This window comes from Haliotis rubra, unplaced genomic scaffold (genome assembly GCF_003918875.1).
Source record: "Haliotis rubra isolate DU_JTF1 unplaced genomic scaffold, ASM391887v1 Scf543, whole genome shotgun sequence".
In the NCBI taxonomy this organism is placed as follows: domain Eukaryota; kingdom Metazoa; phylum Mollusca; class Gastropoda; order Lepetellida; family Haliotidae; genus Haliotis; species Haliotis rubra.
Window position 1 is genome coordinate 237,615 of NW_025767239.1, and position 14,475 is coordinate 252,089.

At 41.0% G+C, this 14,475-nt stretch overlaps 1 protein-coding gene across 1 annotated transcript in view; it reads left to right on the forward strand.

Moving 5' to 3' along the window:
* Window positions 1-14,475, forward strand: part of LOC124253536 (sodium-dependent dopamine transporter-like) — a 133,166-nt gene that overhangs the window by 101,553 nt on the left and 17,138 nt on the right.

Genomic DNA, 14,475 nt, shown 5'->3' on the forward strand with positions numbered 1-14,475 from the left:
CACCGAAGACCCGGATTCGAATCCCCACTTGGGAACGATGTGTGAAGCCCATTTCTGGTGTCCCCTGCCGTGATATTGCTGGAATACATGTATTGCTAAAAGCGGTGTAAAACCATACTTGCTCACTCTTGGCACTTTAAGGAGCCAGCCATTTAATATATACCGGTATTTGTGTATGTTTGAGGTAGGGGTGTAAGGTAGGAGGTCAAGGCCTGGTCACGCCCTCCGTTGTCTCCCAGTCAAGGTCGTTCCACATCCACGTTAAGGAGCCAATCGTTTAATATTTGTGTAATATTTGTGTATGTTTCGGGTAGGGGAGTAAGCTAAGGGATGATCACCTCCTAATGGTCTTGGCACCTGACCTTGAGGTATCGCCTTGAACTTTACTTAAATACATTACTATGTAGCCGTTTTAATCCGGACGTCACTGTGAAAATATATCTGATTATATATTGCACTTAATTACCGTTTTAATGACAAGATGAAGAATAGCAATTGACTGGAGATTAGTTTGTTCTTAGTAGAAGGGGATCACCACATGCATCCACAAGAATGACATCACTGCATCATGAAGTTCAACTTCAAATTGTGTTCATTTGTTATCATAATAATGAAGATGGAAATATACTCTCCCAAAAAAGAAACGCATCATGAAAATAGCAATTTCATGTAGCAATGAATTAAAACGTGATTCATTTTACAAAAGGTTTTGCTCTGTTTATGAAACATCACAACAAAACGCACCATCCGTAAAATACCAGCATGATTTTCAATTTCGGTGTGTAGTGTCACAGATTACACAATTCACATGCTATGCACGTGAAAGTTGGGGATCAGATAGTCTCACTGATGGGTATAAAAGGTTGATCGCTGTCTGTCGATTATTCACTGTATTTGGAATATTGTTGACGAACGCAAAATGCCACGTCTAAGTGGAGCCAACCGTCATATCGCCATTGGTTTACTTGAAGCTGGCAGTTGCCCGACGCATGAATGTTCACCAAAGCACCATTTCACGGCTCTGGAAGAGATATCGCCGGCAGAATGCGGTAGCAGATGCCCTTCGTAGTGGGCGACCTCGAGCGACCACTGCGGCGCAGGAACGCTACATTCTGGTACATCACCTGCGTCATCGAACAGCTACGGCGACCAGTACCGCTCGACAAATACCCGGATTGAGGAGGCTTTCTGCACAGACCGTCAGGAACAGGTTGAGAGAGGCTGGTTTACGTGCCAGAAGACCTTATTTTGGCCCTGTGCTTCGACATCAACATCGTCGACATCGAGTTCAATGGTGCACCAACGTTCAGGCCTGGAACCTACCGAATTGGCGTACAATCTGGTTCAGTGATGAATCACGATTTCTATTGGAACGACGCGATGGAAGAATGCGGGTGTACAGACGTCGACGTGAACGTTTCGCCGACGCTTGCGTTCCCCAGGTGGACAGATTCGGCCGGGACAGTGTTATGATGTGAGGAGCGATCACCTGCTGTAGGAGAAGTGATTTGGTGATGATCCAGGGCAAGCTGACAGCTCAACGGTACTGTGACGAAATCCTACGCCCACACCGACTTCCAATCATTGATCGCCAGATGGAGTTGTTTCAACAGGACATTGCCAGGCCCCACACAGCACGCCACACTAGAGACTTTCTCCAGAACCACAACATCAATGTGCTCCCCTGGCCCTCAAGATCACCGGACTTAAACCCGATCGAACATCTGTGGGATGCCCTGGACAGACGGTTTCGACGCCGTAACCCTCAGCCCCAGACACTTCAGCAACTTGCACAGGCACTACAGGCAGAGTGGGCTGCGATTGGACAACACGAGATTCTGAGACTTATTCGTTCGATGCCGAGGCGATGCCGTGCAGTTCTGGATGCCCACGGTGGTCACACGAGGTATTGACTTAGCGCCACCACACGATTCCATGTGACACTCAAACTGACTTTCCTCGAGTTGGTGCCAAAGACGGATAAGTCTGCATTCCCAGTGTGCAATTTCGCTATATTTCATTGACTCATAAAGCCTACAAGATGTTTCAAAATAAACATAAAAATACAGTTGAAATTCCTATATGCGTTTCTTTTTTGGGAGAGTATATTAATGAGGAAAAAAGATTACATCTTTGTTGATCAATGTAAGGATATACATATTATACTTGTACTACCAATTGCGCTTGCGGTTGGCGCAGCAGAGATCGCAACCCAGTCAAGAATTATTATGGGATTTCATCCGGGTAGTTGCGGGGGAAAAACAATAAAAAGGTAACAACCAGTCCCGGTGAATTGCTCTGGATCAGTGTCCCTTTAACTCTTTGTGAACAGTTGTGAAATGTGTATTCTTTGTATTGTATTAATATCACAATGCATTTTTGTAATAACTATACTATCATCACGCCTTTTAACGACTGAAAGTTTGCCGATGCAATGTAAAATATTTCACTCTATCACGACTCCAAAATGACAAGCGTTGATACGAGGTAAAAACTGCCTGGTGTGTTCCAACACCGAAGTTCATCCTGACTTCACTGATAGCGAGTTGAACCTTCGTGATCTATCACATATTGGATTCTTCTAATGGAGTAGCTATTAGTGAGAGTAGCTACCTACTTCACTGCAGTTAACTTGGCTGTTCTCAACACAGTGCCATTTCACCTTGTAATGCATTATCTTGTACTGTCCATTGTCAATAACGAATACACGAGTGTAATGAATATGGAACCTTAATGGCAATTCTCGAGCTATTTAAGAAATGAGCGATAGATTATTTCTAATAAAAGCGTGCTGCTAATATTTGAATATCCATGTCCATATTTGTTTTGGTAAGTATTAGGTTGTGAAAGTAAAATTGCGGAGGTCACGTAACGGAAGGGACTCGTTCGTAGTTAGAAAATAGAATTGTAGAGGTCACGTAAGCAAAGGGACTAGTTCATAGTTAGAATTTCAAAATATACTATCCCCAAAAAGAAACGCATTAGGCGATTTGTATTATTTAAAATCTATTAATTACCTATTGTGTTCAAACAATCGTCAAAACATGTAACGAAAGTGTTGATAACATGATTTTACACAATTGCACAAGTACAAAAACGACTTTACCTGAAAATGTTGATTTTGATGAGATTTCTTGCATCGCCACAACGCAACAGAAATCACCTTCCAGTTGAAATTGTGCAGCAAAGAGCATGCGCTGTCTGGCAAAAAAATCCAGATTATTTTCGGAAATCGGCATTCATTTTGAAGGAGTTTCAAGGTCAAATCACTACGTCACGTTTTGACTCTGCGACCAATCTTCTGTTGCCAGGCGTCTGAATGGTCATTGACCTTTACGATATCATGGCTTGGTGTTTGCTCGTTACAACCAAACAGGTGTAACAAAATGACCGTCCCCGTACAGGCAGACCTCGAGTCACCATGCAGCCCAAAATCGGTAACATTCTATTGGGTACTACATTTGCGTGATCGTAGCATGCCATTGGGTAGCGATAGCATTGCAGCAGCCAGGGTAGCCTGGACTTCGGAGGATATGCGGTCAAACTATTGCAGCGGAACTATTTGAAAGACGATGGTCTGAGATTGCCAGCATACCATTGCGATGATCGGGATTGTAGCATACGTCGTCATAGTCGCGCTCAAGGTCAGCGATATCTAACGTTAATATCCACTTGATAGTCTATTGTAGCATACCATTGCGGTAGCGATAGTCATTGTAGTAATACTATTCCGACAGCGATAGTCTATTAAAGCATACCATTGTGGACGAGTTATACATTGGGGATAGTATATGTTTCGATATACATTGACTATATAGCGCTAGCGATATTTCCATTGTAGCAAGAATTCCTTAAATAGTTATTAATGTGATTGTTATTCCGCTCATTCATACTATTTATGGAGGCCATTGTAGCATACCATTGGTAGCGATAGTCTAAACTAGCATACAATTGCGGTAAAACAACTACAACTTTATTCCGATAGCGATAGTCTATTGCAGCATACTATTGCGGTAGCGATAGTCTATTGTAGCATACTATTGCGGTAACGATAGTCTATTGTAGCATACTATTGCGGTAGCGATAGTCTATTGTAGCATACTATTCCGATAGCGATAGTCTATTGTAGCATACTATTGCGGTAGCGATAGTCTATTGCAGCATACTATTCCGACAGCGATAGTCTATTGCAGCATACTATTCCGATAGCGATAGTCTATTGCAGCATACTATTGCGGTAGCGATAGTCTATTGTAGCATACTATTGCGGTAGCGATAGTCTATTGTAGCATACTATTGCGGTAGCGATAGTCTATTGTAGCATACTATTGCGGTAGCGATAGTCTATTGCAGCATACTATTGCGGTAGCGATAGTCTATTGTAGCATACTATTCCGATAGCGATAGTCTATTGTAGCATACTATTGCGGTAGCGATAGTCTATTGTAGCATACTATTGCGGTAGCGATAGTCTATTGCAGCATACTATTCCGATAGCGATAGTCTATTGCTAGCATACTATTCCGATAGCGATAGTCTATTGTAGCATACTATTGCGGTAGCGATAGTCTATTGCAGCATACTATTGCGGTAGCGATAGTCTATTGCAGCATACTATTCCGACAGCGATAGTCTATTGTAGCATACTATTCCGATAGCGATAGTCTATTGTAGCATACTATTGCGGTAGCGATAGTCTATTGCAGCATACTATTGCGGTAGCGATAGTCTATTGCAGCATACTATTGCGGTAGCGATAGTCTATTGCAGCATACTATTTAGCGGCATACTATTGCGGTAGTGATAGTCTATTGTAGATATTGCGGTAGCGATAGTCTATTGTAGCATACTATTCCGACAGCGATAGTCTATTGCAGCATACTATTCCGACAGCGATAGTCTATTGCAGCATACTATTCCGATAGCGATAGTCTATTGCAGCATACTATTGCGGTAGTGATAGTCTATTGCAGCATACTATTGCGGTAGTGATAGTCTATTGCAGCATACTATTGCGGTAGTGATAGTCTATTGTAGCATACTATTGCGGTAGCGATAGTCTATTGTAGCATACTATTCCGACAGCGACAGTCTATTGCAGCATACTATTCCGACAGCGATAGTCTATTGCAGCATACTATTGCGGTAGTGATAGTCTATTGTAGCATACTATTGCGGTAGTGATAGTCTATTGCAGCATACTATTCCGACAGCGATAGTCTATTGTAGCATACTATTCCGACAGCGATAGTCTATTGCAGCATACTATTGCGGTAGCGATAGTCTATTGTAGCATACTATTGCGGTAGTGATAGTCTATTGTAGCATACTATTCCGACAGCGATAGTCTATTGTAGCATACTATTGCGATAGCGATAGTCTATTTGCATTGCATAGTGATAGTCTATTGTAGCATACTATTGCGGTAGTGATAGTCTATTGCAGCATACTATTGCGGTAGTGATAGTCTATTGTAGCATACTATTGCGGTAGTGATAGTCTATTGCAGCATACTATTGCGGTAACGATAGTCTATTAGTCTATTGCGGTAGCGATACTATTGCGGTATTGCGGTAGCGATAGTCTATTGCAGCATACTATTCCGACAGCGATAGTCTATTGTAGCATACTATTGCGGTAGCGATAGTCTATTGTAGCATACTATTGCGGTAGTGATAGTCTATTGCAGCATACTATTGCGGTAACGATAGTCTATTGCAGCATACTATTCCGACAGCGATAGTATATTGTAGCATACTATTGCGGTAGCGATAGTCTATTGTAGCATACTATTGCGGTAGTGATAGTCTATTGTAGCATACTATTGCGGTAGCGATAGTCTATTGCAGCATACTATTCCGATAGGAATAGTCTATTGTAGCATACTATTTCGACCAACTATTGCAATACTATTGCAAGTTTTTTCTCTCCTTGAATGAATGTATGGTTTATATGAAATAAAACAAGCTGAAGTAGTTTCAGTCTCTTTTAATAACTGACAAGACCTGAAACCCTGATCAAGTTTGTTTTAGAGGTAACAGGAGCGTATAACTCTAAATCCAAGTGAATGAATCTGGTACTTCCTGTATTTTGCGCTGCGCATTTATCAACGGATATCAATTTCTAAACTATCGATACTCACACATACTATCGATGCATCGATAGTTTTTCGTGTCTACCATCGAGTAATTGCTATCGGAGACTTAACAATTACAATAGTGCGATGCATCGTTACAACCCTAAGTGTTCATTGGTCACTTGCGTGCACTGTTATTGAGAACAAAGATTGGTTTACCTGGCCTTGTCCGTATGCCCTGACGTATGTGATGTTGCAGACATGGGTAAGACAGCCTCACTTCGTTCTGTCACCTCAACCCGTGAAGATCCGGGTAAGAATTGTCTTCACCATCCAATGGTTGTTGTATCAGGCGACTAACGGGATCGGGTGGTCAGGCTTGCTGACTTGGTTGACACATGTCATCGGTTCCCAATCGCATAGACTGATGTTCATGCTGTTGATCCCTGGATTGTCTGGTCCAGACTCGATTATTGTATGACCAGAAATTATTGAGAATTTTAGGAATATGTTTAATTGGATTTCTAGTATAAACAACCTTGACCAGCTATCAAGTGCTTGGTTTCATTCAAGAGAGACAACTCCGTTAATCCTTTTTCATTAGTTTGTGAAAAGTTATCCCCCTTTGTTTACTTGCTAGCAGACGACATTTTCAGTGATCCTCAGTATGGATGATTTAGAGAAGAAGAAGTTGATTTTAGAGTATTATAACAAGGACATCAGATCAGCTAAAGTGATTTCAAATAGAACAGGCATCCCTTTGTCCACTGTTTATCGTGTTTTGAAAAATATTGCAAATGGATATGGCATTGAGCACCAGGGAGGCGCAGGTAGGCCCAGAAAATTGACTGTTGGTGACAGGAGGCGGTTGGTATTCTTGTTTCTAAAAACAAACGAGGGAGTTTAGAAAACTTAAGGCTGGATATGATTGATAGAGGAACTGTGGCTGTCTGTAAGGAGACAATTAGGACTGAGCTGCATGCAATGGGTTGGCAGAAAAGTCGAGGAATTCTATCACCGATCATGAAACCTGAACAAAAGAAGCGAAGGTTGAACGGGTACTTACAGCATAGAAATTTTAACTCGGACAATGTGATTTTCTCAGATGAAAGTTCTGTGTGGCTGTTTCCTAATACACTGAAATTCTGTACCAAACAAACTGAAAAACCTTTGTATCAGCGCCCAAAGTACAGTCCGAAATTTAACGTGTGGGGTGGCATATCTGTGTTAGGGGCAACGCCCCTCTGTGTATTTGGAGGGAATATGAACAGTGAACGGTACACAGATATTCTCGAGGGACATTTACTTCCTTCTGCTCACGTGTTCTATGGAAATATTTGGATTTTCCAGCAGGACAACGACCCAAAACATCTTTCAAAGCATTCCCAGGCCTGGTTTCGGACCCAAAATATGACATTTATTAGATTGGCCAAGCTATAGCCCTGACCTAAATCCAATAGAAAATGTTTGGGGACTTATGAAGGAAAGTGTCAATAAGAAAAATCTGACACATATTGCTGAAATGAAAGAAGAGGTGGTCCGATATTGGGACAACATGGACTACGACTTTCTAACTTCTTTGATCAGTAGTATGCCCCGCCGCATTAAAGCCTGCATTGCTGCCCATGGTGACTTGACAAAATACTAACTGTTCACCTGTCTTTGAATCTGGAGTTATGTTCTGCTAATATTCACATTTGATACGTGAGTATTGAGTGAAAAAAATTAAAAAATTACAATCTTTAAATTCTCAATAATTTCTGGTTGTACTGTATTTACAGACCACCGCCATATAGCTGGAATATTGCTAAGTGCGGCGTAAAACTAAACATACTCACCCATTCTATCACCTCAACCCGTGAAGATGCGGGTTAGAATTGCCTTCAGCATCCAATGGTTGTTGTAACAGGCGACTAGCGGGATCCGTTGGTCAGGCTCGCTGACTTGGTTGATGTATGTCCCAGTTGCGTAAATCAACAGTCATAATGCCAATCACTGGATTGTCTGATCCACACTTGACTGTTTACATACACCTGTAATATTGAGGTGTTAAACAAACAAACACATGTTCATTATACAATCAGGATGGTACACCGGACTCTGCTTTTAGCTGAGAATGTGTGAGTATGGTTTTACGCCGCTTTTAGCAATATTCCAGCAATATCACGGCGGGGGACACCAGACATGGGCTTCATACATTGTACCGATGTGGGTTTTAGCTGAGACCTCTTGTGGATGTGGAAATGTTTTTGCCGCTTTTATTTACTGAATTAAATTCAAACAGTCACAGTACCGGAAAAATCGGTTTTATAAATCAAGTTGTTCGATATCGTTGAAGATATTCCTCAGTTTTATATGTACCCATCTGTTAGACTGCAGGGCAAAAGTGAAGCATTTGATGACTGCCTTTGTAAGTCCCGAAAATATTCTCATCATGAGTATGTTTCTGGACCAAACGTTTGCAGTATTTCGGCTGCTGGCAGCCTAGGAACATTTCGATAACTTTTGTAAATTTTAGGTCACATTTGCACGCATAGAGGTACCTTTGCCCTCAGTTTTGTACATTTTATATACAGTTTTGTACATATTATAATAGTCCCGACCTCCAAGCAACACGCATCACCAAAACACGCGCAACCCTATGCCTGTAACAGAGGCAACCGATATAAACTCATTCTCTGCGAGCTAATGCGAGTTTCAGATTTTACAATAGAATTCCCCCAAACCTTTTTATGTCAGTTCAACCCAGTTTCATTAGAAGTAAAACTAGAACAATTTCGCAAATGCGACTTGGTATTATTTGTTTCTTATGACGTCAAGGATATCATCAATACCGACACTACTTCCGGTTGTTAAAGTCTTGCACCAACAAAGTCCTTCAGTATCTACTCTCATACATCCATCAACTCACATTGAACATTTTATGATTGCATGTGCTTTTTACGATTAACATGTTTTATCATGCTTGTTTTTTCACTCAATTCACCCCATGATACTAATAAACTAAAATGAACTCTTCGACATACACTCTTTATTTTCAGACAATATATACTCAAAGGGACCTTTTTAATAAGTCTGACAGGGTGGTACACTGCACGACTTGGCGCATCTCCGTGCTTATGCACACTGTGAAGGATTATGCACTCGCGTTGTTGTACGTTAGCAGCATCGATTTTATGTCACGAAAGTTCTTTACTTAGCAGAAGATGTATTTAGCTTAATTACATCACGAACAAAAATAATATGTTATTGTGACATGAGTTTGGTCGGGAACAATCTCACTGATGTTAGGCTTTGATATATTTAGTGATACATTGTCATCACTGTTTGTTGTAAGGGTTGTCTGTCTTGAGGCCGTGGTGGTCCATTTGTCTGTGGTCATTGTGTTGTGTCATGTCCCTTACTCGTGTCAGGATCCGCTGGTGTTAGACAGTTATATATTTATTAATACACCATCATTGTTTGTTGTAGAGCAGTGACTGCCTGTTTTGGGGCCGTTGTGATCTAATATAAATTCATTATGTGCATGCAGTGTTGTGTCCCCTTAGTCGTGGCAGGATCCGCTGATGTTAGGCCTTGACTGATTCGTATGACACTGTCGTCACTCGTTGCAGTAAATGAAAGAATTCTCTATCCTGTGTGCGTGGTATGCCAGTTGTCTTTGATAAACATTCAGTATGAAGTATTGTGTCCCCTAAGTCGTGCCAGGATCCGCAGATTTTGGTCTTGAATACATCTTCAGTTCTAGAAATGACACTGTGTTTTACAACATCATCATTCGCTGTCTGAATTACATGCTGATGATGAGCTGAACCAGTTTGCTCACTATCATTATTATACATGCTGAAGTACATAAAAGCTACAAACCCTCTACATTAACACTCTATAGTGGTGAAATAGTATATATTTTGCAACTTCAGCAGTTCAAAAGACATTAGTGTCATAGCACTCAGCAAGTCGCCTTTATCTCAACTCAGCTGTCTATTTAGATTAACTACTTGCTTGTATTTACTTGAAAATAGTCCAGTGAAAATAGTAGAGGTGGCCTAATGGTTAAAGCGTTCGTTCGTCATGCCGAAGGCGCGGGTTCGATTCCTTACAAGGGTGCAATGTGTGAAGCCCATTACTGGTGTTCTCCACCGTGATATTGCTGGATTATTGCTAAAAGCGGCGTAAAACTAAACTCACTTACTCACTCTATTATCGTATGCCAACTAGGGGCGGTGGGGTAGCCTAATGGTTAAAGCGTTGGCTCGTCACGCCGAAGACCCGGGTTCGAATCCCCACATGGGTACAATGTGTGAAGCCCATTTCTGGTGTCCCCCGCCGTGATATTGCTGGAATATTGCTAAAAGCGGCGTAAAACCAAACTCAGTCAGTCAGTCAGTATGCCAACTACATCTATCTGTGATACCATGAGTCTACCCTACTGACATTTAAACGTAATGATCTAACATCATTTGCACGTGTTTGTGAATGTTGGCACAGGTGGAGCAGGATTTGCTCAGCTTTCCGCGAACACCTGCTATCATCACTTTATGATAGTGATTCATTAACACATGAGGGGCGGTGGGGTAACCTGGTGGTTAAAGCGTTCGCTCGTCACGCCAAAGGTCCGGGATCGATTCCCCACATGGATACAATGTGTGAAGCCCATTTCTGGTGTCCGCAGCCATGATATTGCGGGAATGTTGCTAAAAGCGGCGTAAAACCAAACTCACTCATTAACACATGTTCTGAATCGTACAGTGAACTCGGCGTTCAGGGGGACTTCTTATCATTCTGGAATGTTTCGCTGCTTTTATAAAATATGTGTTTATACATGAATTATTCTTGGATTAACTCCCCGTTCTTCACGTTTCCCGACTATTACCTTTCACCTATCAAGGTACAAACCAGGTTATATGGGGTGGAGTTGATGTTGAAGTTTGCAAGAGCTTTGCGTTGTCAGTTATAAGAATTATCTATTGAAATACTTATCATAATCGACTATATCATAATCGCACGCTGGTGGTACCGGGTGTATCGTAGGAAGGTGAGCGTATGCTGTCCCAAACACAAATATGTCTCAAACACATGCGAAGGCAAGTCAAGATCACCTGGGATGACATTTGACGATATCATATAAGTGACAACAAGGAATTGCGTTGGCCAGCATTTGGTCAATGGTGCCTCGTTATGGGGAATGTCCGCCATTTTTAATCCAAAAACATTTTATAAGATTTATAAAATTCCTCGAATACTGCAAACCCGATTCACTAACTTGTGAGCCAGAGTCGTACTGCGCTCTTTGAAATCTGTATAGACAGAGCAATTTCCCTTGTACTACAAAAGTTGTGAAATGTGGATAGCAGCGTTCTTCAACACAAATGGAAATTGACTTTTGGAGAGAACAAGTCTTTCCTCCTGTCAGCCATGTTTTTTGTCACTCTGGTCTTTATACATAGGTGAAACATATTTCCGCAAAACAGAACTTCTTACTTTACCAATTTCGATAACGCTTTTCGCTTGAAAAACGTTCCCACTAAAGGCAAATAAATAAAACAAATATAATTATTGGAAATGTCTTATTTCTTACGGTGCTGGTGGGAAAATCCATTTAATCACAATTAAACATTTCGCATTGGCAGCAAACTCGGGCAATAAAATATAACTAGAGGAAATTATTTCGCATGCATGTTTATTCTGACATTAGCAGCAAGAAAGACTTTTAAGGCAGCAATGGTCTGTGTATAAACAGACTTATCATCGCGAAGATAGCTCGTTAATCTCAGATAGAAAAACTGTGGTCCGTTGTGTTTTCTGTGACTGAATGAATGCATTAATAGATTATCATCATAATCACCACCACTATTTTGATCATCATCATCATGAATTTTTATAACAATGAATTTTGCACCCTAAATGGTTCACATTGGGCGTCTTGAAATATACTGGATTTATAAATATTGATTTGTGTCAGGTTTTAGTACTGATATCAATCTTCTATTCTAATTCAAAGAAAATCTTTCAACTGAAAGACTTCACTACATAAATGACTTTGTTTCCCGAAACCTGGAAACCATCCGTATAGTAGGTAATTGGGGAATCCAGTTGGTTTCCATTCACTGAAACTGGGTAACTGAGTTTCCAACTAGATTCCATTTTGGATTCTGTGATTTTTGTATTTCTGTAAATGGAAACCAACAAGAAACTAAGGTCATAGGTTTCTTGTTGGTTTCCATTCCTGGAATTTGCAATTGAAAATTTCATTAAAAAAAGCTTGCTGAGGAGGCTCTGTCAGTTGTTGATGTTTCTGTTTTTCCGATTCAGTGTGTGACTGGTTTGCGAAGTTTGCAAATTGTGTTTGTTTGTTATTTAACGCCATACTCAGCAATATTGCAGCTATATGACGGCGGTCTTTGTGTCATGCGTAGTTTACTTAATACCTCGTGTTATTAACAATGTCTTAACGCTATAACATAGCGGTGTTATAGCGCGCCCATTTTTCAACACAGTGAAGAATCTTTCCCAAAACATCTAATACTGGAGTGAATAAGTGAGTGAGTTTTACGACGCTTTTAGCCATATTCCAGCAACATCACGGCGCGGGACACAAGAAATTGGCATTACGACATTGTACCCATGTGGGAATCGAACCCGTGTCTGCCGCGTGACGAGCGAACGCTTTAACCACTAGGCTACCCCACCGCCCCTCTGTTCCTGGGCATAATAATAAGATTCTGTGTTGTGAACTTTGATGACCAATACCTTTTCCCACATCAGTCGATGAGAGCCCCACTAACAGACAATCAAACAGCGCTACACGCCTGAAATGTTGTCCATGACTTTAACATGTTAGAATGAACTTACTGACATGGAAATCGGTGTACAATCAAGATCGAAGATGGGGTGTGTTAGGGCGCCATTGTTTCTGTGGCAGGAAGAGGTTAAAGAGTACACTTTCAATGAACTCATCTCAAAGAGAAACATACTCAATTGATTTTCTCTTGTATCAGTTTACTAGCCATTGATCTTGCAGGCATGCGTGGCTCTTATATATTGGTTTATTGGTATTTTTCATCTCAGAGTGTGACTGTGATTATTAAGAATCGTGAAAAATTGATATTCCATCTCGTGGTTTATAGTGTGAATCTTTAGGCGGCCATGACTGATTGGGGTTCTATGTTCGCTATATTATGTATGCAAAAATCATTCTTTTGCTAGATGTATATATTTTTGTTTTGGTAATGAAAGAGTAATGAACATACAGAGCACATCAAGGCTGTTAATTTGTGCGCTCTATAAATGTATGTTTTATTATTAATGATATCGCATCTTTATGACCCCCGTCTGGTCCCAGCCCTAGCCATTTATACTGCTGAAGCAAATATCTGCTCATGATATAGTCATGAGTACAATCGACTCTAGTTTGGACAGAGATTTCTTCTGAATGTGGAAAGGGTTTTGTCGCTTCTATTTACTAATGCAGTATCATTGCTCTCAGGCGCATTATGATCGCTCTTGCTCTCTTAAATACTCCTCGATACTAGTGGAGCTCTATAATGAGTTCAGCCATGGTCGTCAAATGTTTCCCCGTCAAATTCAAGATACGATTACAATTAGCATGAACGTTCTGAAGCCTGTTCCCGATATTTCCGATCAGACATTAATGTTCGGCCCCACTCGGTATATTCCGCTCACTGTAGTACCTTCGGACGTAATCGGTTTACAAATCGGCAGTTTCGAGAAGCGATATTGCCTGTAAGTGATGGAGTGAGTTTAGGTTCTATGGCGCTTTTAGCAATATTTCAGGAATAAATGGGCTTTACACATTGTACTTGTGGGGAATCGAACCTGGGTCTTCGTCGTGACGAGCGAACGCTTTAACCACAAGGCTACCCCATCGCCCTAACTGTGTCACACGAAATCCATTTGTAACACGTTATTACCTGCTAATTAGCTAACTTTGCTCATTGATTTAAATGAAGAATTAAACAGAAGCAATGTGAACAGTTATATAATACCACTTCCATCTGTTGGTTTTGTTGATCGATGCTCATGCTGTTGATCACTGGATTGGTCCAGACTCGATTATTTTTCAGACCGCCGCCATATAGCTGGAATATTGCTGAGTGCGGCGTAAAACTAAACTCACTCACTCAGTGTTGGTTTTGTCTCACGTGTTAGTCACGTGCACGAAACTATCTCCAATATGGCGTTTTGTCAGAGTGAGTCGAGGAGCTATTGGAGTAGGGGAATTACCGCTTCAAATAAAACCTCATTAACTCACTCATATTATAGACAGCATTTTCATGTCTACATCTAATTTAGATAGGTTCTTAAAAGTCGGGGTTATAAAATATATGTATTGGCTGTTTCAGCCTAATACACCTACGGAAGCGGGGTAAAGGCCACTA